The sequence below is a fragment of the Daphnia pulex genome, chromosome 3, assembly GCF_021134715.1.
Source record: "Daphnia pulex isolate KAP4 chromosome 3, ASM2113471v1".
NCBI classification, from domain to species: domain Eukaryota; kingdom Metazoa; phylum Arthropoda; class Branchiopoda; order Diplostraca; family Daphniidae; genus Daphnia; species Daphnia pulex.
In genome coordinates this window covers 4,886,149-4,910,514 of record NC_060019.1, presented here as the reverse complement: position 1 = coordinate 4,910,514, position 24,366 = coordinate 4,886,149, and positions in this window count along the sequence as shown.

The window sequence follows — 24,366 nt, the reverse complement described above, 5'->3', positions numbered from 1 at the left end:
TCAGTGTGAACAAGAAATTCATCGCCGCCGTCACAAAAGCTGTCATGACTATGCCTGATCGAACCGATTCTTGTTAAACTGACATAAGTACGACGTAGTTTCACGACTTATCAAATAAACTACCATTAACGTTTATAAAAAAGCTAAATCTTTTATCCTTATACTATATTTAAACAATTGAACGAGTAATAGATAGAATTGGCAACGAGTTTCCTGGGGCTCTTTTTGTGAGCTTGTCGGGTTTGCTAGAGATCAAATTCGAAAGAATCATTTTGGACGAGGCTCACACTGTGCGAAATCCCTATGCTGCCATGTCGTTGGAAGTTTATATAATTCACGCTAGAAAACGTTGGGGCGTTACTGGCAATCCACTTCACAACAAGCTATCTGATTTCTACTCTCCTATCAGTATGCATCGTTATTGTTTTCGTTTTGCCAAGAAGATCGAGAAGAGGCTTGATTAAAAGGGAGTCGGTGTAAGCAATCTTGTATAAAATAAAGGGACAAGTCGAGAGAGAAAGAATTGACGGATGCCAGCCAACCAGTTCGAAAAGATGTTTGTTAGAAAATAGACGCAAGTCTCAGCAATTAGGTTCACTAAGAAGAAGTAATAAATAATAAGAAAAGGTATGGAAAAAAGACAATGAAAGTGCAGAATGAAGAAACACTTGTCTAAGCAATGCGTTTTCAAACTTTGCTTTTTAGACATCATGCACAAAGATGAATTTATATATCGCGTTTCGCGATAGATTTTTCCCTGCAATCTAGAAAAACAAGACACAACAACTAAACAGACGGGAAACGTCGATGAACGGAGAGTTCCAGCGAACATAAGTGATGCGACTGATCGGTCCTTCGTGGTTGACGTGACAGTCGAATAAAAATGACAAATGATAGCGAGTAGAATTTCAGTTTAGAAGATTTGGCTTCATAGAACAGAGTGTGCCTGGTTTTTGTTATGCAGTAAAACTCCCAATCCCGTGTCCGTAAGGTATTCCCGTTTCCATAAATATGTGACCTGCGAATATGTGGCGGGAAAATATGTGGCGGGAAATTTTGTAATATCGCTGTAATTATTCTTTACGCAAAATATCAATGCAGCTCGATGTTGAAATTATATTTTTGTAATTTTTGTAAATTGTGTTTCTTTAGTAGTTTTTTACCCCCACACCCACTCGCGCATGCTATACAAAACAATTTACAACTTCAGAGTTTTCGCATAGCCCCAAATCATCGTGATTGGAAATATCAAGAGTGGGAAAAAACAAAGGATTTTTGCAAGCCTATTTTGCCTTTTCTTTCCTCTTAACACTAACATTATACAGATTTGGGGCAATGCAACAACTCCGCATTAAGGGTAATTTTACCTTGTCACTCGTATCCGCAGAGCAGATGCTAATATTTTCATTTCCTTTTTCTCAAATTTGAAGCTTTCAAAACCGACAATGGCTTCAAAATGCTTAATCGTTTTCTTTTTCCCCTCAAAATATGTTTCAATATCTAGCCTGAAACAATAATTTAACGCCGTCTTTTATTACTAATAGTAGCTTATGAGGCACACAGTCAGAACAGAATTTCGAATATTTGACGTAGTTAATTGTCTAGCCAGTCAGAGTATTCAACGTAGAAGGGCATCATGTCTTCTAATCCATTCTTAATGAGATTCCATGTTTTCATCGCCCGAGTAGAATTTTTCTTGTGAAAATTACGACCAAAATGCATTTTTGAAATGAATTTAGTGTTAGAAACGAATTTTTAAAACTTGGAAAAAGTTCATCCTTTCTGCACTGGTTTGTACCTTTTTATAGTTTAAAGATTGTTAGATGTTTCATTTATAATCCGTTTTCAGAACCCGTCATTTACAAAGAATTTATGAAGTTTCCCATAACAAAATCCTTATTTTGATTCGTTTATCTGCGAAGACTTATTCCGTCTATAACGGATGCTTCACTCATGGCTACACGTAGAGCTGAATATATACATATACAGTCATGCGTGAAAGTTTCTTGAACAGGCAAATGGCTCTCTATGTTTTCAGTTTAATTTGACGGAAGGGATACTACGGTGCCTACCGTACCCCCAGTATTTTGCGCCTTTTTCTCTTTTTCTTTCTTAGATAAAGGAAGAGAAGAATGGAAGGAAAAAGAGAAAAAGGCGTAAAATACTGGGGGTACGGTAGGCACCGTAGTATCCCTTCCGTCAAATTAAACTGAAAACATAGAGAGCCATTTGCCTGTTCAAGAAACTTTCACGCATGACTGTACGTATAACATCACATCAAATAGACAAATACAATTGTTAAGAAATCATATTGGAATTTTATTTCTTTTCACCTGCACAGTAGCCTATTAAAACGTCAAAATAATAAATAATATAACGCTAAACATAAAACGCTGCATCCTCTTCTCTGGTTACATAAGACGAATAGGTAGGTGTAGGTTTATCAACAAATATTAGCACATCGAAAACCTATGAATGAAAATCTTATTTAAGTTTAGCAAAAAACAATAACATTGAGATATAAAAGCTGTGCCATATGCATATTGTTTCATCGCAACCATCAGTTGAGTTCAAAATGCAGGATTGCATTGTATAACTCCGCCATTCTGCTGTCTACAGCGAGTTGAGTTTTCCGATCGGTTTTGCTATTACCAACTACATCATCTTCTAGGAGTTTTAGTTGACTTGTAGTCTTGTTCTTCAATTTGAACGACAACATTTGACGAGCGGTTTGGATAGTAACTATTAAATCCTTAAAATCCACTTTAGGGACTTTATTGATTTCTCGGACAATGTTGATGATAACTGTAAAAAAAAGGTATTCCGATGTCAGATGATTTCATGTGTTCTTAAGTCAATCACTTAACACCCATAACTGCAACGAGATTCGTGAGATGACCAAATCTCGGACGCTTGTCGTTCCCCCTTGGGGCCGTTCACATATGACGTCACAAGCCGAGGGGGGAGGGGGGTGCACCTTGTATGACGAATTGTGACGAGGGGGGGTAGGGGGGGTATTCACAGTGGGACGTCACAAGTGGGATATGTTGGCAACTTCCTAAATTTCTTTTAGTTTTTCCGGATCGTAAGAGCAAAGTGATTGTCAGCACCTCGTTTGCTTGACCAATTAAGAAAATAATGAACAACATTGTGTTCTGTATTAAAAACTACAGAAAATACAGAAAATACAGAAAATAAAGAATTTTTAGTGGCTCAAACAATTTTTAAAAAGGGAGGGGGGGTATCTGACTTTGTGACGTCATATTAGAGGGGGGGGGGGTATACCTACTGTGATGAATTGTGACGAAGGGGGGAGGGGGGTGTAAAATCGTCAAAAAGTCCGTGACGTCATATGTGAACGGCTCCCTCTTTTCCATTGAATTTTTGTGCAAAGAGTGTTGGTAAACAGTTTACTCATCAACATTTTGGAAATTTGGTCTCGCGATGACATTGTTTTTAGGATCTTGGAGTAAAAGGCGCAATATTAAAAAGCAAATAATACAATGTTAGCTCTGAATTTTAAAAATACATTCCAACAATTCTCAAAAACTCGCAAAACTCACCATGGCAATGGACAGATCGTTGTTTGCCAATGCCGAATTCAGATCTTCTATTTTGCTGTAGTGCTGAAGGGGAAGTTTGACATTTGATGTCAACACTTTTTCAAAATGATGAAAATGCTCGAGAATAGTGGTTTCTATAGAGAAATCGTTAGTCTGATGGGCGCGATTACTTTTGTTTATAACAGCAACAACTTCTTCGAAGAATTTGATTACTTTTCTTCTATACTGGTTTTCTGTAGACATAAATTAAAACATCAGAAAAAATTGACACACAGCTTTGGTTTCAGCTTACCGGACAAATCAGCTGATTCACTTGCTTTTTCTACTACGTTTCTTTTTGAGCCAGGAGCCTGTATACTTTTATTGCCGTTAGTTGGTCATATAGAACAAGCTATATATTTATTTAAAAATAGTAAAGAAAAAAAAATAATAATTTTACTAGACTGGGCACTTGCTAACACTCGAGGTAACTCGAGGTAACATTCTGGCAGTGGCAGATGATGATGGCTGCTGAGTTGGAACTTCACACACTGTGTTGGCTAAGGTATTAGAAAATGGTAGACAACGACTCAGAGAATCTGTAACCGAGACAATTGCAATAGACGAAGCACGCAATGAATCTCTTGATGGGGGCGCAGTATTTTCTAGTTGTCGTACACCTGCCGGCATCACATATGAAGTAGAAGAGTGTGGAGTTTCTGCCCATCTGCCTGTACTTTGTCGGGAAGATCCCGACGCAATCGATGGCTGAAAACCTTTAAAAGGGGAACATTAAGTGTGAAATTAAATGCGAAAAACAAAACATTGAATACCAAACACTAATTTACTTGACGATCCCTGCTGATTTCCATAGCGACGTTGCCGATTCCAGTGGTTTTCTCATGTATTGCAATTGAAAATTTTTTCTCGATGTCTTGTCCCGTTCTTTCAAGATAAGTGCTTTTTCGAACCTCGAAACTTGCAACAACACTGGGTTGATAGTATGCTAATGGAATTAAAAATTAGCATTGACATAAAAAATATTGTTCTAGATTCCAGAGTACCTTGCCTGGAGTGTTTTTCATTCATATCATATTGATTTGAATCTTGAAAACTTTCTAGCTGCTCTGCTTGCTGTGTAATCTTTTCAAGTTCAATCTTCGCTTCTCTTTTAGCTTCTTCAAACGTCACTAAAAACCAAGCCATGAGTAGTTGTTAACTTGTAAGTCTTCAGTAAATTATATTATTTACTACTCACCAGCGGTTTCCGTCACGAAATCAGCAATCATGTATTCAACGAATTTTGTTGTGGGAAAGCGTCTCCTACAAAAAGACATTTCACTCCATTCCTGGGGGAAGGTACCATGGAGATGAAAAGTTGGATGAGGATAAAGAACATGTTTAGACGTTAAATCAAGCCAATCAATTGGAACAATCAGCACCCAAGGTCCCAATGAGCCATCACGATCCGGTTGATAAGAAACAATTATAACATGATATGTAAGATTGGTATCCAACATTGATACTTGTTGGCCTATTAATGCTCCATCGTATCTTCCTTGCCATTCAGGATGTTCACGAAAATTAACATCTAATCCATACTACAAGAATAAAATATTCGGCAAAATTAAAAGCATAGCCAAAAAAATTAAATTGAAAGTACTTGGGACTGAGAATAATTTTATGCCATTTTCCATGCACGAGGTGTTACAATATTTTTAAAAGACAGGAAGATGTGACTTGTGATGATGAAGAGAATCGGCGTGTGCTGGTGTGAATATGCAATATGGGCAATAGCTAGCAGCAATGCGTGCACATTTTTGTCGTTCATCCCTAAATATCTTCCAAGAGCAAATAATGTAATTATCAAATTGTTTTGTTACAAGTAGTCGATACGTAATCGATTGGTAAAGTATTTTTCGTAAACAAAACAACTTGTTTTTCTTTTTCAATTGCAAAAATTTAGGTAAAAGACTCAAGCAATAAATTATTTCTGAAATACCTTTAATACTCCAAAATAATGTTATTTATTTATTAGTCAGGATGTATACTGATTCGGAAATTGAAAATATTTTAATTGCTGGTGGATATTCATGCCGACACAGAAAACGGCCTTTAAAAGATTTAGGGCCAAGATACCAATCTAAAATCAAACGGAAGGCCAATGAATTCATGGCTCTCTGGGTATCAAAAAAAGTTCCTACAAAAAATTGGAATATAATTAAAAATTGCAAGGATTTAGTGAAAAATATGGTCTCTATAAAGCAATTTCTGACAGGAATGTCACCCAGAGTGCTGCAGAATTGGTGAGTCAATCAGTACACGTTATCTAGTCACTTATTTAGCATCTCACCATCAATCTGTTGCAGTTGACTCTTCCTGAAGATGAAAATGAAGTAGAATCCCACCAGAACACACCAATACTAGATTGGACAGACTCAGTAAGATGCAACTTGCATATTATTTTGAACCCGTATTAAATTCTCACATTCAATTATATTCAAAAGGTTTGCGAGCAAACCATTGACGACGATGTACAAGACTCTGAAACTGACTCTGAAACTGGGGAAAACGATTTAAGTCCAATCAATGATACTGAGTCGTATCAAAAACGAAATCTGCCTCTGCTTGCCTCATTGCAACATTTTGCAGTTTATACAAATCAAAATCATAGCGACATGACATATATCTTGATGCTATTGAAACTATATGAACCAGAAGCAAACTATTCCACATTACCAAATACAGGCAAAGAATTAATGAAAATTTATGGATTTGATTGGCCATCACTTGACCAACAACAACCATCCACAAAACTGCCTCCAGCAAGTCCGGTCGGCGATGGAAAATATTTACATTTCGGTTTAGAAAGCGCTCTTAGCGAAACATCTCCTGGAATCGTATACCTCGACGCTGATTTGTTTCAATTTTTCAACGTATATGTTGATGAACCACATCTACTGCCCAAGGCGATCGTGAAAAGAGTACGTTTTATTGTATCGCCTAAAATATTATTGCTCCTAATAATACAATTAATTTTTTATTATTGCCAGATTGAAGCATTTGACCCACTTTTTACAGCAAACTTAGCCCAAAAACTATTATTAAGTGAAAATCGTAGCCCAGTTCTGGAACGTGATTTGCCTCACTATGAAGTAGATGTCTTTATTGATGAATCAAAACCATTTCGGGCCAAAGATGCTGCTTCCCTTACTCCTATACTTGGGAGAATTCATTCCATTCGACCGAACTCGAAATCTAATGAAGGTACAAGAGAACTTGAAGAGCCAGCTCCCTTTATTATTGGATTTTATTGTGGCAAGGGCAAGCCCAATGATATTGTTAGTTTTCTAAACCCAACAATCGACGAATTTATTCGTCTTTCTCCTGAAACTGAAGAATCTAGTTTGCAAAGCAAACGATTCTTTTGTTCGGAAGGAATCGTGTCTAATTTACCTTACCGAATTTAAGTTGTAAAGGTGAAGATGATGACACTAGTATAGAGATTTGTGAAACGTTGATTGTATTCGACTGACTCGTTAGATAGATGAATTAACACAGTACAGGCCCGACCCCCTCCAGAATATTACATTAACACCAGGGGGTAAAGTGCCTTACGAAATAGCACAATCAGGCGGGTGACAAGGGGCCACCTATCGGGGGCCCCAAAGATCGTATTCCCGTAAATGGGCCGGAATCCTGGTGGTTCGACCGGATCTCGTCATCGGCCGTTGGGGACGTCGTTCGTTTCCAACATCTTCTCTGCCCCCCTTCGTTGCGTTATTTCCGACTCCCCAATGCGCTCTTATCTGAAGCAGTCTAAAGGGCACTCGGGATACTGGGCTTGCGATCGTTGTATCCAAAAGGGTGAAAAATTCGGCGATAGTAAAGTAATCGTAATGCGAAGTGTTAATGCTTCCCTGCGAAATAACGTTGATTTCCTAAGCTATCAAGTGAATTATTTTTCTGATGATGACAATCTTGATCCCAATCTTATTAGTCCTTTCGTTCGCCTTAATATCCCCATGGTAACAGGATTTATATGGGGTCATAGACCCCATGCATACAATGAAAGAAGGAGCCTTTCGTCGTAGATTAGTTGGGTTTGCTTCCGTGCCAAGTGAAGGGAAATTAAACAAGACGGAATTAGCTGAGGTTAATACTCGAAACTCTGTTTACAAATCTTGGAAGGTAAAAGATTCTGACAGGTACGTGGAGAACTTGAGTGGTTGTTGCAACTATAAAATGCATGTTAAGAGGCAATTTCTGTACTACCACCTTTTCGCAGTATTTGAAGGGATTCTACCTGGTTCTGACCTTGACCACGTCATGATGCTTCAATTTTCAATGTTACTCTTGGGATCTTTTGAGTCTCAACCAGTTCCTCAATCGGATATTATTAAGGCTCAACAGATTTTAACAAGCGATCCACGATTCAAGTAGACCGAAATCCCGGAGCGGCTTTCCAGATCTAAATCCGGAAAAGGCCTTAAAAATATAAAAAAAAATATAGGAATGTTTGTCTTCGCACGCCGGATTTACCTGCGTTTGCAGATTTACAAAATTCCCACCCGTTTAGGAGTTATTTAGCTCTAAAGTTTGGGTTTTTTGAATTTTGTCAGAAAGTGGGGGGGCTTTGACATCCATTTTCGGAAAAGCGGGGGAGCTAGGGAAAAAACAAATTTTTTAAAAAGGTTTATTGCATACTCAACCACCGAAATCCAAAAGGAATTCTCTTTCCGGATTTTATTGGTTGAGATATGACTGATTTAGTGAAAGGATAATTTAACTGGTTTCCCTCCCTGGCTTGCAGCCATTTTTTCGTACGGTCCGCTGCGCTCCTGGTGGAAGCCAGCAGAAGGTCTTATACATCGGCCAATAAGAAATCTGGGTTCACTATATATGAAGGCCTGTATAAATGCAATGGGTCTAATGTGAAGGCCGATATATAAGACCTTCTGCTGGCTTCCACCAGGAGCGCAGCGGACCGTACGAAAAAATGGCTGCAAGCCAGGGAGGGAAACCAGCTAAATTATCCTTTCACTAAATCAGTCATATCTCAACCAATAAAATCCGGAAAGAAAATTCCTTTTGGATTTCGATGGTTGAGTATGCAATAAACCTTTTTAAAAAATTTGTTTTTTCCCTAGCTCCCCCGCTTTTCCGAAAATGGATGTTAAAGCCCCCCCACTTTCTGACAAAATTCAAAAAACCCAAACTTTAGAGCTAAATAACTCCTGAACGGGTGGGAATTTTGTCATTCTGCAAACGCAGGTAAATCCGGCGTGCAAAGACAAACATTCCTATATTTTTTTATATTTTTAATGCCTTTTCCGGATTTAGATCTGGAAAGCCGCTCCGGGATTTCGGTCTACTTGAATCGTGGATCGCTTGTTAAATATGTATGCCATAGGACTATCAGAAAGGGATATCCCTTGTCGTTTTGTGAGCCACCAAATTACTCACATAACCCAAGTACAAATGCGGCGTGGAGAAAATAAGCGCATTTCAATACGAAAGTTTTCTAATTTATTTTCGTAGGGCATTAAGAAGCGGAAATTTGCCAATAGAACAGATTCGTAACAGGCTAGTAGAAAAAATGAAATATCAGCTTCCAACAACTGCTTCGGGCGTAATAATTTACAAAAAAGTTCGGCTTCTGTTGGAAGCTAAAAGAAGGTAAAATGCATGTACCCCCATTCAGTATCATCACAAAGGCGGAAAATGTCCCAAAAATTTAGTTTTTTTTTATTTGAATTAATTAACCGAAAACCAGACAATGTGTGTGCAATGTCTAATGGTGACATTATAGTATGTACAGATTTCTTGCATGATGATATAAATTATTCACGCTCAGTAATCGTTGGTCGAAAATTTCTTGGTTTACAACCTGCATTTGTGAAACCCTACCTCTCCTCTGACTACGGTATTTATCTTGGTTCAAATCTGTCCGAATTTATTGAAAAGTGGCCAATAACCAGTGTTACTGCTAAAATCCAAGTGTTCCCGCGAAGACCTCAGGGTAAACCAAATCTTGGAGATGAAAATCAAGAGTGGTGTCTCATGCATTAAGGCATACAATAAAAAAACATAAGTTACTTTTCATTTGTTTTTAAACATGTTTAAATGTACACATGAATAAGTAATAAAATTTGTTTGAATTGATTTCTGTTTGGATAGTATAGTGCATAACTACTATCTTTTTCATACATGAAACAAGTGTATGCGCTGGGAAACGGTCGAAGAAAAACAGTAAAGTAGTTTTGTCTGGGAAAATACGCGGGAAAGCATTCTAAGTTGGCATTTTAGAAATCTATATGCTGTACATGTTTTACAAAGACGAGAGGGCTAAGGTGCATCTGCATTTCTGTAGTTAATGGAAAACCAAAGTAGAGTTAGTAAAATTATAGTCATATGTAGCGGTGTAGTGGTTAATGCACAGCGTGTTTGCTTTTAAAGTCAAAGGTTCAACCCCAGTCCCAAACATAATTTTTTTTTTGTCAAAAACCGTTGAACAAGCTGCCCATCTAACAATAATCGGCGGTTGCGAAGGTTACTATCGGTTACTTCGTGAGAAGCGTTCCTCAACTTATAAGTTGCGCTTTCCGTTACGCATCGTATAAGTAGCGCTAAGTAGCCCTCTTTTGAACAAGTGTATGTTAATATCTTAAAGTATTTACCACATTACCACATTTGCCATTAAACTTTCCAAATTTTATTCGTCTTTTTCACATCAAGAAAAACGCAAAAGTGAACGGTTTCCCAACAGTTAAAATATTCATTTTTTTCCTATTTTTCCAAACGCAATGGTTCTTGGACAGAATTTAAAGATTCTGCTCAGGCGACATCTTGCACAGCAGTCTCCATCATTGCATTTTTAACACCCATTTCTTTAAGTAACAGCAAGAGTGGATCATCTTCGTTTTCTTTATCATCATTCGCGGAAATAGAAACTTCTATTTAGACCATATCTTCAAGAACTTGTGGATTTTCACTGATTGATGATTGCATGGGAAGATTTGGAACGGAATCTTCAATGGGCAAACTGCTCATCGTCATCCCAGCCGGGAATCCTATTGTTGCCAAATGTATTAGCCACCATGCTGCTTCATCCATCTGTTTCACCATGACCACCTAAAATTTGAAATGATACTGTAGCTAGCTAACGTAAGCTTCGTAAAATTACCAAAGTAAATCACCATTGATCGCTTAATGTCCCAATCTCCAAGAACATGATTGTATTCGGCAAATTACTCGGCAAAATGTTCTCCACTTTATGGCGCAAAACCATCCTCTTTACGCAAACAAAAACCGTTCTTCTTCAAATGCATTGTTGACGCACACGTGTTTTTTTTAATGACCACGACGAAAAAAGTGAGTATCGTGTGTCTTATCTGGTATCTATTAGTGATTTTTTGCCCCACCCTTTAGGTAGAGATACGTTTTTAAAGATTTTTGAAGCCAGGTAGAAGAGACAGGAAAAATACCAAAAATATCATATCTTATCTTATCTTATCTATATAGTACGAATTTACCTCCAGCTTAGTTTATATTTCGGATGCACCGTTGCAGCCAAACACAGGTTAAACGTTTAATGCGGAGAAAGTCCATGAAATCAATGCTTTGTAATGGAAAGTGCCAGTCTTTCTTCTAAGAGACTCCACCTTATTCATCAAAACAGTTAGGGTGGGTATCCAACTGAGACTTTCTTATCCGCCTGAAAAACGTTTAAGTGTATGTTCGTGGTCGCGTAATTTTGATGCATTCTATACGTTAATCTATACGCCAATCACAATTATTTCCATGAAAACTACTTTACCTTCTATAAATTGTAGTGACTCCCTGTCAAAATAAAATGTTTTAATAAATTGTTGGTCATTAAAAAACGCTTCATACTATATACTTTATCTATTCTAAACATATCCGAATAAATAGGTACCATTCTTCTTTTTACTTAGTGTGCTTTTCATCGCGCCAAATTTTGTCGTCATCGCTACTTGTTAAATCGTAATTCATTTCCAAAAGATTGTTGGCTTGAAAAACAGACAAATTTCGCTTATATTTAAGTGTACTTCAACGTCAAAAAAAACTACAAGTATGAGTTAGAATCCCAATATTTAAGTAGAGAATGAAAATAAGTACTTTAAATATGCGTACTTCAAGCAACGAATAGAATTCAACCCTGTTTCAGTTGAGTAGGATATATTTATGTGGTGTTGCAGTTCCACTGAATGATTTTTCAATAGATGTGGGATCAATCTCTTTATTTGGAGTGCCGAAAAAACTATTCTATATAACTGGCTTGGCATTTCTAAAACATCGTGAAAGTATAAGTATAATTATTTCCAGTGTCACAGTCACAGACTCACAATAAGTAATACTATCTTGCTTACTTTAAGTGTTTCTTGAGATTGCCTCACGAATCGTCAATAGTAGAGAGATTTTTTGGTTTTGATTGACATTCACCAACCATACAGTGTTAAAGGGAATTTCCTGGGTTAATCCTACTTTTGTAGAAAGTAAAGAATTGTTCGGGATAATTTAAGCGTCTAGATTGCTTAGTAATTTTTGAAGTGTTCAGCAAATCAGGATTAGTGTCAGGACTTTCTAAAAATTGTTCGACAAGTCACCATCACCAGGTGATTTCTACCGCGTTACTGCGGTGCAGTACTAAAAAAGAGAATCGTGGTAGATCCCAGAGGTAATTCCGTAGCACCACGGTAATATTGCGGTATTTGGTTGAACGCGGTAATTCCAACCATGCTTATGAATTATACCTTGTGTTATCTCTTTTAAGACCTTATTAGATCTCTTTTAGAGATCTTAACTATTTTAAAAGTATGGCAAATCGCGAGACTAAAGGGGTATGTCGTGACCAAGGGAGAAGGGCAAACCTTGTTTAGAAGCTTTTAACACATTAGAGACAACCCCAGCGTCAGCACAAAATTGTGTTCAACCTCGCTACATAGATACACAGCAGCCGTACTACGATATCCACAAATTTTCTGTTGATCAGCCACTAAAATGTAGTCAATATTTTTTTAGAATTGAACAAAAAGCGGCATTAGGGTCCAGACCAACGTTTAAGGCATATTGGGGTGTATTTTGAGGGGGTAGCTGAAATATGGTGTATTGTTGCTTGATAACGCGACTACAACTGCCAGAAACATTTGATGCCTTGCGCCAATAACTCCTCCGCGCATTTAAACCAGTAAATTATTAGGTGCATCTGGAGACGAGGCTCCGCTCAAGAGTCCAGGGAAGGGAAGAGTCTTTTATTAACTACTTTCACGACTTCCTCTTTTTGTATCCCCGTATTGGCCACAGAATGTCCGAAAAGGGTAAGAATAGACATCTTTTTTTAGGACTATTGCCAGCTACCGTTCAAAGAATGTATCGTTAAATGAGGTCCAAATATAAAACCAAACAATTTATTCAAGAAGTCCCAAAACGAGTGGAGGATATCGCGTCAAAACGAGAAAAAGCACTGGATGCCGTAGCACCAACTGAAATTGTACTGCTTCTAAAAAAGTAAGAATTCGCCCGGGTTACACATCGCCTAGTAGTCATCAGGGGACGCGTGGCGTTAAGAGACAAGAATTGAATCAGCTCGAAAAATGGATCTTAGAAAGTGTGTCAAATACTATTGAACAAGTGAATTGTCATGGGACGTTCCACAACCAAAGCGATCGAGAGCAACAAGCAACTAATTATCACGGAAACGGACTAGGGATGGGTGACCAATCTCTAACGCGTATGGAAAAACGGGGATATGTCACAAGATTTTGTGGATTGTAGTGTGACAAAAGTATAATTTTGTAGGTATTGTAGCTAAGGAAGCGGGAATTTCTTTGATTTCTCCTGAATATTTGAGAAATCGGCACCGAAAAAAACAGACAAAATTCACCGCCACAATAGTTTGACGGGACCAAAAAATCCCTTCATTTACCCAATATTTTAATATTCATTATTATGGATATTGGAAGAGGATATATTATGAAAATGGAGTTTATGGAAACCAAGTTATTTCGAAGAAGATAGGTTTTCCTATATCCTTAGACCAAAACAAACTTTTGCTCAAATTTTTGCAGCGGAAACAGCACTCGTTTTTTAAGTTCGTTTGCAGTCATTTGAAATTGATGGTTTTATTTACATTGTTCTTTATTACTACCATATTCTCATTAAGCGCTGATGCGACAATATATTATTTCAAATGAATTTCATCATAGGTCCCATGCAATCACTTAAACACTTTAAAAATCAACTACTTAATGGCTGTATCTCACTTAAACTGAAGTTTCCTTAATTAAAGTCTTAAAATTTTTCAAACCACTTAATGTTTTTCTTACTTAATCAGTCATTTTCTCACTTAAAATGATTAAGTAACACAAATTGTTGGTTTTAAGTGGGGAAATAGTGCGTTAAGTAGAGATAATAAGGTTTAAGTGGGAAAAAGAGGACACTGAAATTTTTTAGTGTTATTATCTTCCTTAAATACTTAAATTTAAGTTGATTGCCGCTGCTGTGCAGTCTCTGTTTGGAACAATAACTTTTTCTGAGATGGACAGCATGGATAGCAGATCATTTCGTTGGCCTAATTATATCCAGACATGGAGACAACAAAATTATGTTTCTTTCTTCGCCACCGTACATCGACAAAGTACTGTTTTAATTTAATCTAAGTAATTGCTATCCCGTCACACTACCATATGACAGACAAGGAGCCACGAGCCTGTCAAAATTCATGTCGCCTCACGGACAAGAAGAAAAAGACGCGATGTCGAACTACCGCAAATGTAGTGAGCCCAACCGTTATAAGTCTTCCCGAAGCTTCCTACTTCTGCTTTCCGCTTTCCCCCTCAAATCTAGCCTCCCACTGTAGTGCAAACAGCTATATATACTCGAAAAATGCCATAACGTGCCACACTTTCTGTTAAGATTCTCCATGCTCCGCCACCTAACGGACACAAAGCATACTCTCTATTCAACGTTGCTACCTTACTTGTCTGTGTTCGATCTACTTCACTATATATCCGAACTACTTTGTTCTTTACGTGTTTTTCTCTCTTCTCATCAAGAAAGGTATTATTAAAAAACACTTTGCTATTAAGCCGACATGTGTTGAGTGTACAATATCAATAGGTTATGGGCCCAGAACGTTTAAATCTGGCTCAATCATGTCAAAGTCTGAACTAAGTCACATCGAGCAATTCAATGGAACAAACTTCCAACTTTGGAAATATAAAATGCTGGCTTGTACTCGAACAGCATGAACTACTTGACATTGTCGAGGTAACACTAATTTAAAATCACAGAGTTTTATTAGACTGTTTACTTAAAGAAAACATAATTTGCTATCTACTGGGTAGAGATTTGCTGCCCGTAGCCACAGTTGCTCAAGGGAATGTTACCAATCAAAAAGCCATTAATCTTTGGAAAAAGAAAGACACTAATGCGAGACTGATCTTGATGACCACAATCAGCCCCAAAGAGCAGCAGGCATCGTAAACTGCAGATCTGCATTCGCAATATGGACAAAACTAGCTGCACAGCACATGCAGAATGCCTCAGCTAGCACCCACGTCCTTCAAGCTACAGTATTTTAAAGGTCATACCATCATGCAACATATTACTGCTATTGAGGGGATGGCTCAACAACTGGATGACTTGAATCAATCCATGAGTCAATCCCAGATCATGACGAAGATAGTATCGACTTTACCCTCAAGCTACAGACACTTCATGACTATTTGGGACAATTTAGCAGAAACTGAAAAAACTATGCCGCATCTAATCACGAAGTTTATGAACGAGCAACATCGTGAATTGAACTCGACTGAAGTCCTCAATCAACCAAGACAAGCAGAAGCTCTAGTTGGAGCAGCAAAACGCCCTAATGTTTCAAAACCAGAAAGAAGAACTCTAGATCGTGGAAACGAACGTAGTGACAAGCGTATCCGTACTGCATGCAACTTTTGTGGGAAATCAAACCACGATCAAAGCACTTGCTCACACAGAATCAATGCTGAAGCAGGCATCATAGAAGAACAATGCTCTTACTGCCACAACTTTAATCACGGTCCATCAACATGTAGAAAAAAGACTTCAGATGACGCCTTGATGCTAAAAATCAACAAAAGCAGAGCTACTCTGTCTCGACCCAAACAGGACGATTTTGCCATGGCGGCAGACGACACTACCTCACTTGATCGGAACAGGTGGTACGCGGACTCGGGAGCAACTCATCATATGTACCACAACAAATCCCTCATGCATAATTTTACAAGCATTCCAGAACTGTCACGGGCACTCAGCGGCATCGGTGGTGTCACACTTTATGCCCTCAGCCAAGGAGACATTCACGTCGTCACAATAGTTGATGGGACAACACAGACCGAAGTTTTAAACAACGTTCTTTATGTACCCGACTTAGGAACAAACCTCCTTTCTATCGCCTCAGCAACTGATCGAGGTTTAAACTTGGAGTTTCTCAAACAAACAGTCCTCTTTAAATCGAATGGTACTACAATCCTGAGTGGAAATGGAGAAGGAAAAACTCTTTACAAGTTGAACATCAGCGCCACAGCGATATCATCACAGGAACCTCAGTCGACTGCTTTAAAAGCATTCGTAAAAAAGGTTTCGTTATCTACATGGCATCCACGCTTGTCTCACACAAGTTTCTCGTCATCAGAATGATGAAAGCCGGAATTGTCAACGGCATGGATTTTGAAGACTCACAGCCACCTACAACCCTATGCTTAGGATGCTCTCTTGGAAAGGCGCACAGACTTCCGCTCACGTCCGCTCGAACCAAAGCCACTGAACTAGGGGAACTCATTCATGCAGACGTATGTGGTCCAATGCAAGAGGAAACGCCACCAGGATCCAAGTACTACGTCGCTTTCAAAGACGATTACAGCGGTTACAGAGCAATATACTTTCTTAAATTGAAATCAGAGGTATTTGAAAAATTCAAGTTATTCGTCTGCAAAATTCGGAATGAAATCAAGGTTCTCGTACGGACACTCAGATCAGATGGAGGTGGGGAATTTACTAACTCCGAATTTGAAAATTGGCTGACAAGCAAGAACATTCGAGACGAAACCAGTCCAGCACATACACCTCAACTCAATAGTGTATCTGAGCGCGACCACCGAACAATTGGCGAGGCCGAAAGAAGCTGTACCTACATGCAGAACGTTCCACTGAATTTATGGGCCGAATCTTACAACTGCGCTACCTACACTCTCAATCGGACTCCATCAACGGACAGTCACGTCACTCCATACGAACTATGGTTTAAGAAAAAGCCACATCTAGGTCCTCTGAGGATTTTCGGATGTACTGCTAACATCCATATTCCCAATTGTGACAGAAAGAAGCTGGACGTCAAGAGCACTCGTTGCATGTTCATTGGCTATTATGACACGACTAAAGCGTATCGTCTATGGGACCCAGCCACAAGGAGAATAAAGATTAGTCGTGATGTAAGTTTTGACGAGTTGAGCCTGGCATCCTCCTCTGACAATCCGGACATGGAACACTCCATTCCCCAACCGAAGCATTGCTGGGCGGAAGCTGCCAGTCTTCACTCCACTATCCTATTCGATGATCAAAAAGAACCAGAGTCTTATTCCCGCGCCATTTCAGACATCAACGCTGAGTCATGGAAGAAAGCTATGTCAGAAGAAATGCAATCACTAATTGACAACCACACCTTGTCCTTAGAAGAGCTACCCCCTGGCAGGGTAGCCATTGGCAGCCGATGGACTTATGTAATCAAACGATCTCTCGACGGATCCATCGAAAGGTACAAGGCTCGTTTCGTAGCAAAAGGGTTCTCTCAGAGACCCGGGATCGAATACGACGAAATATATTCTCTTGTCATTAAACTTGACTCACTTCGCGTCATCCTATCTATGGCCGCCAATCGCGATCTTTCAGTGACACAATTCGATGTAAAACAGCTTTCTTGTATGGCGACGTGACCGAAGAACTTTATTTCCGCCAACCCGAAGGCTTTACTACACCTGAGAAAGAGAAACGGGTCTGCAGGCTCCACAAAGGATTGTATGGTCTAAAACAATCCTCTCGTCTCTGGAACATCGAGTTCAACGCATTCATCACCAAGTATGGACTCACCAGCACAACAGCTGATCCATGTGTTTACACACGATCTAGCGACAACGAGTTCATCATACTAGGGATATGGGTTGATGACAGCCTCCTATGCACCAATTCATCAACACTCACTGAATCGATTATGGCGTATTTATCCACGCAATTCAAGATGACTTCTCATCAGGCAGACTGTTTTCTTGGTCTCCAAATCGATCGCAATCGGGAAAAACGTCAACTACTCTTGTCCCAGCCACAATACATTGCTGGTATTCTTCGCCGCTTCAAGATGTCCACCTGTTTTCCTGTGAAGACCCGTGCTGGTCCTCAATCTCATCTGACAACCTCGATGTCACCAACCACCCCTGAAGGCATTTCCTTGATGGCTGGGGTACCCTACAAAGAAGCCATCGGTTCCTTGATCTACTTAATGATGTGTACTCGTCCTGATAGCCTACGCTGTAGGCCAGGCTGCCCGTTTTTCCCAAAATCGTGGCAAGGCTCACTGGTCAGCTGTTAAGCGGATTTTCTCGTATCTGCCAGGCACTTTCAATCACGGAATTCTTTTTTCCAGCAAAGGGTGGGCCCAGCTCGTTGGTTTTACCGATGCAGACTACGCAGAATGCCTTGATTCTCGCAGATCAACCTCTGGTTTTCTATTTCTTCATTTAGGTGGCGCGGTGGCGTGGGGAAGTCATCGTCAAACCTGCACAGTCACCTCCACCACTGAAGCCGAATATGTCGCGGCCACCGATGCTACGAAGGAAGCAATATGGCTCCGCCGGCTTTTAATTCAAATTGATTCCTTCCTTAACAACCATGTTCGTTCAATATGTGATAATCAGAGCTCTATTCGCCTGGTTCACAATCCTATTCACCACAGCCGCACTAAACACATCCAGATTCGTTTCATGATCATTTCATGATCATTTCATGATCCGCGAGAAACAGGAGGAAGGTGAGATCGGTTTATGTCACCACACCAGCTCGCGAATATTTTTACAAAATCTTTACCGACTCCTCAATTAATGTTTCTTCGCTCACGCATTGGGATCCAGGACTCTTTTTCTAACGAGTAATTTCATCCGCGAGAAACAGGAGGAAGGTGAGATCGGTTTATGTCACCACACCAGCTCGCGAATATTTTTACAAAATCTTTACCGACTCCTCAATTAATGTTTCTTCGCTCACGCATTGGGATCCAGGACTCTTTTTCTAACGAGTAATTCCTTCAACCTACCTTTCGTTTGAGGGGGGATGTTAAGATACTCCATGCTCCGCCACCTAACGGACACAAAGCATATTACTCTCTCCCTAGAAACAAACTCTCTTCAACGTTGCTACCTTACTTGTCTGTGTTCGATCTACTTTACTGTATCTCCGAACTACTTGTTCTTTACGTGTTTTTCTCTCTTCTCATCAAGAAAGGTATTATTAATAAACATTTTGCTATTAAGCCGACATGTGTTGAGCGTACAATATCAATACTTTCTTCTTCTGAATCCGGTCCAGAAGAGAAAAGATCCCGCGAGCAGCATGTAAGGACTGGCCAACGGCAGCAACACCCAGAGAGAGCAGTGTGCAGTGCATTCCAGCCAGCCAGTATATCCTCCGTCCGCCACAACACCCGCCTACTAAGTAGTGTCATAATTCTTGCTATTTCTCTTGTTTAGTATTTGACCAAAGTTTGTGTGTTCGCGTCTTACTCTTTGTAAGGCCATCCCGCGTCTCAGGGACGGAGCCATTGCACGAAGCAGTGGGTAGTATAATGTTTAATGCGGCCATCACGGATAGCGCAATACTGGGAAAACCCTAGACCATACATTGGAAAGCGGGAAAATGAATGTTAAAGTAATTTGCTGGAAAGCAAAACCATTGACTTTGCTTTGATGGTAGAAACAAAAATTATTTATCGGACGAAGTTGGACCAGTCCAAGGTCAAATGAAGTCAGAAAAACCGAGGCGGCCAGGCTGGCTCTTAAAGCAGACAGAATTTATCGTCGATTGCTGCGTTGCGCGATCTAAACAAATGTTTAAAAAGATTTCAAACAGCCCTATAAACCATGACCATGTTTTATACTTTGTAACAAATACATCCATTTAGGTAAAACATTGGGGCCATGAAATTCCCTTTTAACAGTACAGTGGTGGTCCACTTATTGAACGACCCGATTATATAACGAACGCGAGTAATGACAATAGTGTCTGAATAAAATGACATTTTAAGGTGCAGAGAAAAAAAGTGACAAAAAACAAAAATGACAAAGGAAATGAGTCTGGATTGAGGATTTGTCACAATGATAAAGGTTAAGCAATAATAAAATCTTAAAATTGTCTATTTTTGAAGATAAGACAAAGGCAACTCTTATTAAGTGTTTTCTGTTATGACTCTCGGTTTATGTTTTAGACGCTGAGTGGTTCATAAAGAAATGTTGAGACTCATTAAAAGAATACGAGATCAGCCAGTTTCATTCACGCTCGTTGCCGTAAACATCTCCCTACTGAAAAAAGCAACCATGCTCAAGATTATCAGACCCAAGCCGAGCGTCTATGGGGTTCTTCGGGATCTGTTTTCTTTTTCCGTTTTATCTGGCAACGCAGCATGGCTGTGTACCTTTGTAGCGCGAGAACGGGGAGAAGAGGGAGAATGGGACGAATGGGGGAGAAGAGGAAACGTGGTTCCCCTTTTTTTCGTACGCCCTCCTTCCTCCCATTCGTCCCATTCTCCCCCTTTCTTCTCGCGCCTCGAAGGTGCACAGCCATGCTGCGTATACATGTATAAATAGATCCATGTTCACAGTTTGAATAATTAAAAAAAATTACATGCTTGCTTTGTTAGTAGCTATAAAAGTGTCCTGAAGAATGCACTTTGCCTACTCGTGTAGTAGTGGGTATATAATTTTATACTGATTCTGTTCAACCCTAATTTTTTTTTTTTTTTTGCTTTATTTTATTAAATTCAGGAAACGAATATGGAGGAGGGGGCTCACTGCTGCTGGGGTCTTTACATATAGGCTATATTGATCATAAATAAATATACTGCGAGTAGGCTATATGTTTTCGGAACATTTTACAAGTATTTTTTTAAAGAATGAATTATGTCAATAGATCCGAAATTCACAACTCTATTTACATAATTTACATGGCTTTCAAATCAAAAGAAGTTGACATATAGTAGCTATGTTGATAATCAATTGATTTCTGGTCTCAAAGCTGTTCAAAGAGATAGTTCAATAGGTCAAATTGAGTTTTCTCGTGAACTGGCGATGGAGACTGTGTGCGCGGCTAGTTGAAAAAAAAAAGCCTTGCTCTATAGACTGTATAAAAGTATCTTATAATATATAATATACGTCCTTTCCGACGTCAAAACTTCAAACATTTAAGTTGCACGTACCGGTATGAATGTTCAGCCAGTGGAGGCATATATTCATTAGTCATCTGCCTACCTCTGCTTTTCTGCTATAGCACATCCAAAGTAGCTGTGATATTTGTGTTACATTCACTTTTTCTCCGACTTCCGAGTATACCCACGGACCTATCCTCTGCTATCTTCTTATTCTTGGATTCTTCACCACGGAATCATTGGCTTTGTGCCCTTTGATGCGGCTCATTGTTCTCAAGTTGCTGTATATAACATGATGTAGACTCGTTTCTACAGACGATCGATGTGGAAGGGCAGCCGAGATTATCGATCTCTAGCGCACATTACAGAACCCGGCATCGATATCGGTTATTTTTTCTCCTTAGTTCATAATTGATTATGTTTGAAATTATACGCATAATTGCACTCTGTCTGTCACGAAACAATTGTTTATTCCACATTAGATGTAATGAACTAATGGCGATGTATATAGTTTTGTACCGATATACGTAAACAGAGCAGGCAGGTAGTATATAGGACTAGATGCAAATCAAATCAATATAAAAGTCTAAGCGTATCAATTAAGCTGACGATTGAATTCATACGATTGACAAAATGATGTGTTTTTACCATGCAATCGTTTGCATTCACGCGATATTTTTATTAACGAGAATTAACTACAAATTTATTTAGCCATGAGTATAGCGGATGCTATTATTCCAACTATATTTCACTGATTATGCAACTATATCACTTCATTCTTTCAGTGCGATACCGGGGTTTCAATGAGAACTTACAAAGGAGAAAAATGGGCTATAATTAATAATGTAAATAACTAATTATAAAAGCCATCTTTCAAATGTTCTGTTTCTCCTTTTCCTGTGTGTTTATTGAACGTATCGAAACTTTGTGTTTTTCCCACACCGGGTAATGCGTAGGCGGACGCATTTTTTTGGGTCGATTCAAGACCAGCACATGTAATACGGAAAATTCAAAGCGTTTTTATATATACATAGTTGGATACAGAGTGAGCGTTTGCAACATTAGTCAAAGTTTTCGAGTTTTCAAGAAAAGACATTTATATAGCACTATAGAGCAAAGAATTTGAAACATATTGATAGAAGTAACTTACACCTACTTAAGAACTCAACTATACATACACCTATACACCATGTCGCCCTTATTTCTAACAATTGAATGTGCTACTTTTACCATTACAGCGAATCAGCGAGAAGAATCTTTTAATATTTGTCCCTTGAAACGTTCAAACGATTGTTATTGTTAGCTTCTGGCCCACGATAATAAACTTGTAAGTGGGCGATTGTTTGATACTACACAGGTTTTGCAATAAGAGTCGGCAAGATACCGATCAATGATGTGGATTTCAACACACCACGCATGACCCATCACAGAAAACTTGAACCTGTACATTGAATGATTTTCTTTCTGAGAGAAAGTTTTCCATGATCCTATGATCAAGACGCTCAGATACGCCCACGCAACGAAACGAAATTTTAGCGTGGGCGTGGTCGTGATGCGTTTACTTGCATCGCGGCCAGAGGGTGTTGGCGAGCAAAGTCGCACTAAGAATAAAGTAGGTCTAGAATTCTAGATGGACTGTGTGCGTGGGTGTTGATATATTGCCCTTGCCCTCCTCCCCCCCCCTGTTATTACAACTTTGTTTCAATCATTATACGCCACCAGTTGAAACCGTTTCCGACACCACAGCAGAGAAATCATCAGGTCAAATATCCATTCATCGTTCCTCATCCCAAACTCAATAAAAAAATGCGGCTTAAACTCTGTTCCAAAATTTGGCGCGTTGCTTTTGGAATGAATTTTAATAATCTGCTCGAAAAATTTTCCTGATTTAGGTCTAATTTACTTATGTACATCAATGTTAAATAGTTGCTGTTGAATAACAGTAACATAGGCCTACGCAAAAAGTACTTGTTATCAAATCCTTGAAGTGAAAACGCAACGCATATTGTTAAATTATTTTTTTTTGTTCAAGTGGCCCAGTTTATACAGGATTCAATTTAGTGTCCTTGCTACTTAGTCGTCGTGTCAGGTCCTTACACCCACAAGGCCATTTAAACGAAATTTGTAAAAACGTAAGGAACAAAATATACAGTCCTTGCAATATTTTGTGTTCGCGAACCGAACCCTCATTGAGTATTTGGAAATGCATGGAGATGTCGTTATATGAAAGGTTGTGCATCGCATATTTGTCTTGGGAGTTATAGATTTGAAGCAGATAATATTAAACAATTATTTACCGTATAATTAGTTTAGACTTTAATTGAAGAAATACCATGCCTGTACCCAGAAACGCGAGCTAGATGGTAGCTAGTTTTATAAAGTATAAGTTTATTATCACGAAATCTTCCTAGATGCTTTGAGTTATCGACATAAACTTTTCCAGGAAAGGTTTGAAAAAATGCTAAAATTTAAATTTCGCTTAATTAATTTGGAATATATTAAAGAAATTTACTTTCGATGAAGGTGCTATAGTTGTTGTATTTAAATATCGTTGTCTTTATTTAAATTTCGTTGTCTGGGCACGTCAGAGGCACGTTATCTCTTCAAGACAATTTGAGATATTAGCACGATAGGATATTTTTTTTACAAAATTCATTATTTAATCTATTAAAATAAAATTTACTGAAATTTATTTAATAAAAAAAAAAATATTTTTATTGCAGTGCTACCGGTGCTACCTTATGCGGGACCTATTAGCAACGCAGGACAAGTTAGCTGTTTAGCTGTAGTGTTATAGTAATAACGTGCACATAAGTATAGCCTATTAAACACGTAACAGTATAAAAGCCAAGCCCACATAGTTTCACAATCAATAATGTTCCATAGATCTTGCAAAAGTAATACACTTTTTGCGCAAATGTTTTAGTTTGCGCTAAAAATTTATTATTTTAAAGAGACGGTTTTTTGTTGTTGTTGGTTTTTGTTTGTTTTATTGTTGTTGTTTTTTTTTTAGTTGAGTTGAGTCTAGTAGGCCTCTGGATTTGTTTTCCTGCGCCAGGCAATAGACAAACTCAGCACTCAACGTATACACAAACTTGAAACTTCCCAATATTCCGATATTAGAATCGTCTCAATTTCTTAATGTTGTTCTTCTTGTGTCGCAATAAAATTGAGGGAAATGATATAAGGATCCTGCGTGGGGGAGTGCAGGATAGAAGACGAACATCTATTAGGATTCCTGCGGTCTATATAAAATATTTAGTGATGATATTTGAAATAAAAAAAAACTTTTCCATTACTTTTTGGCTGGAATGAAATGATAAATAAATAATAACTACTTATTTTATCTAAGTGGATGTA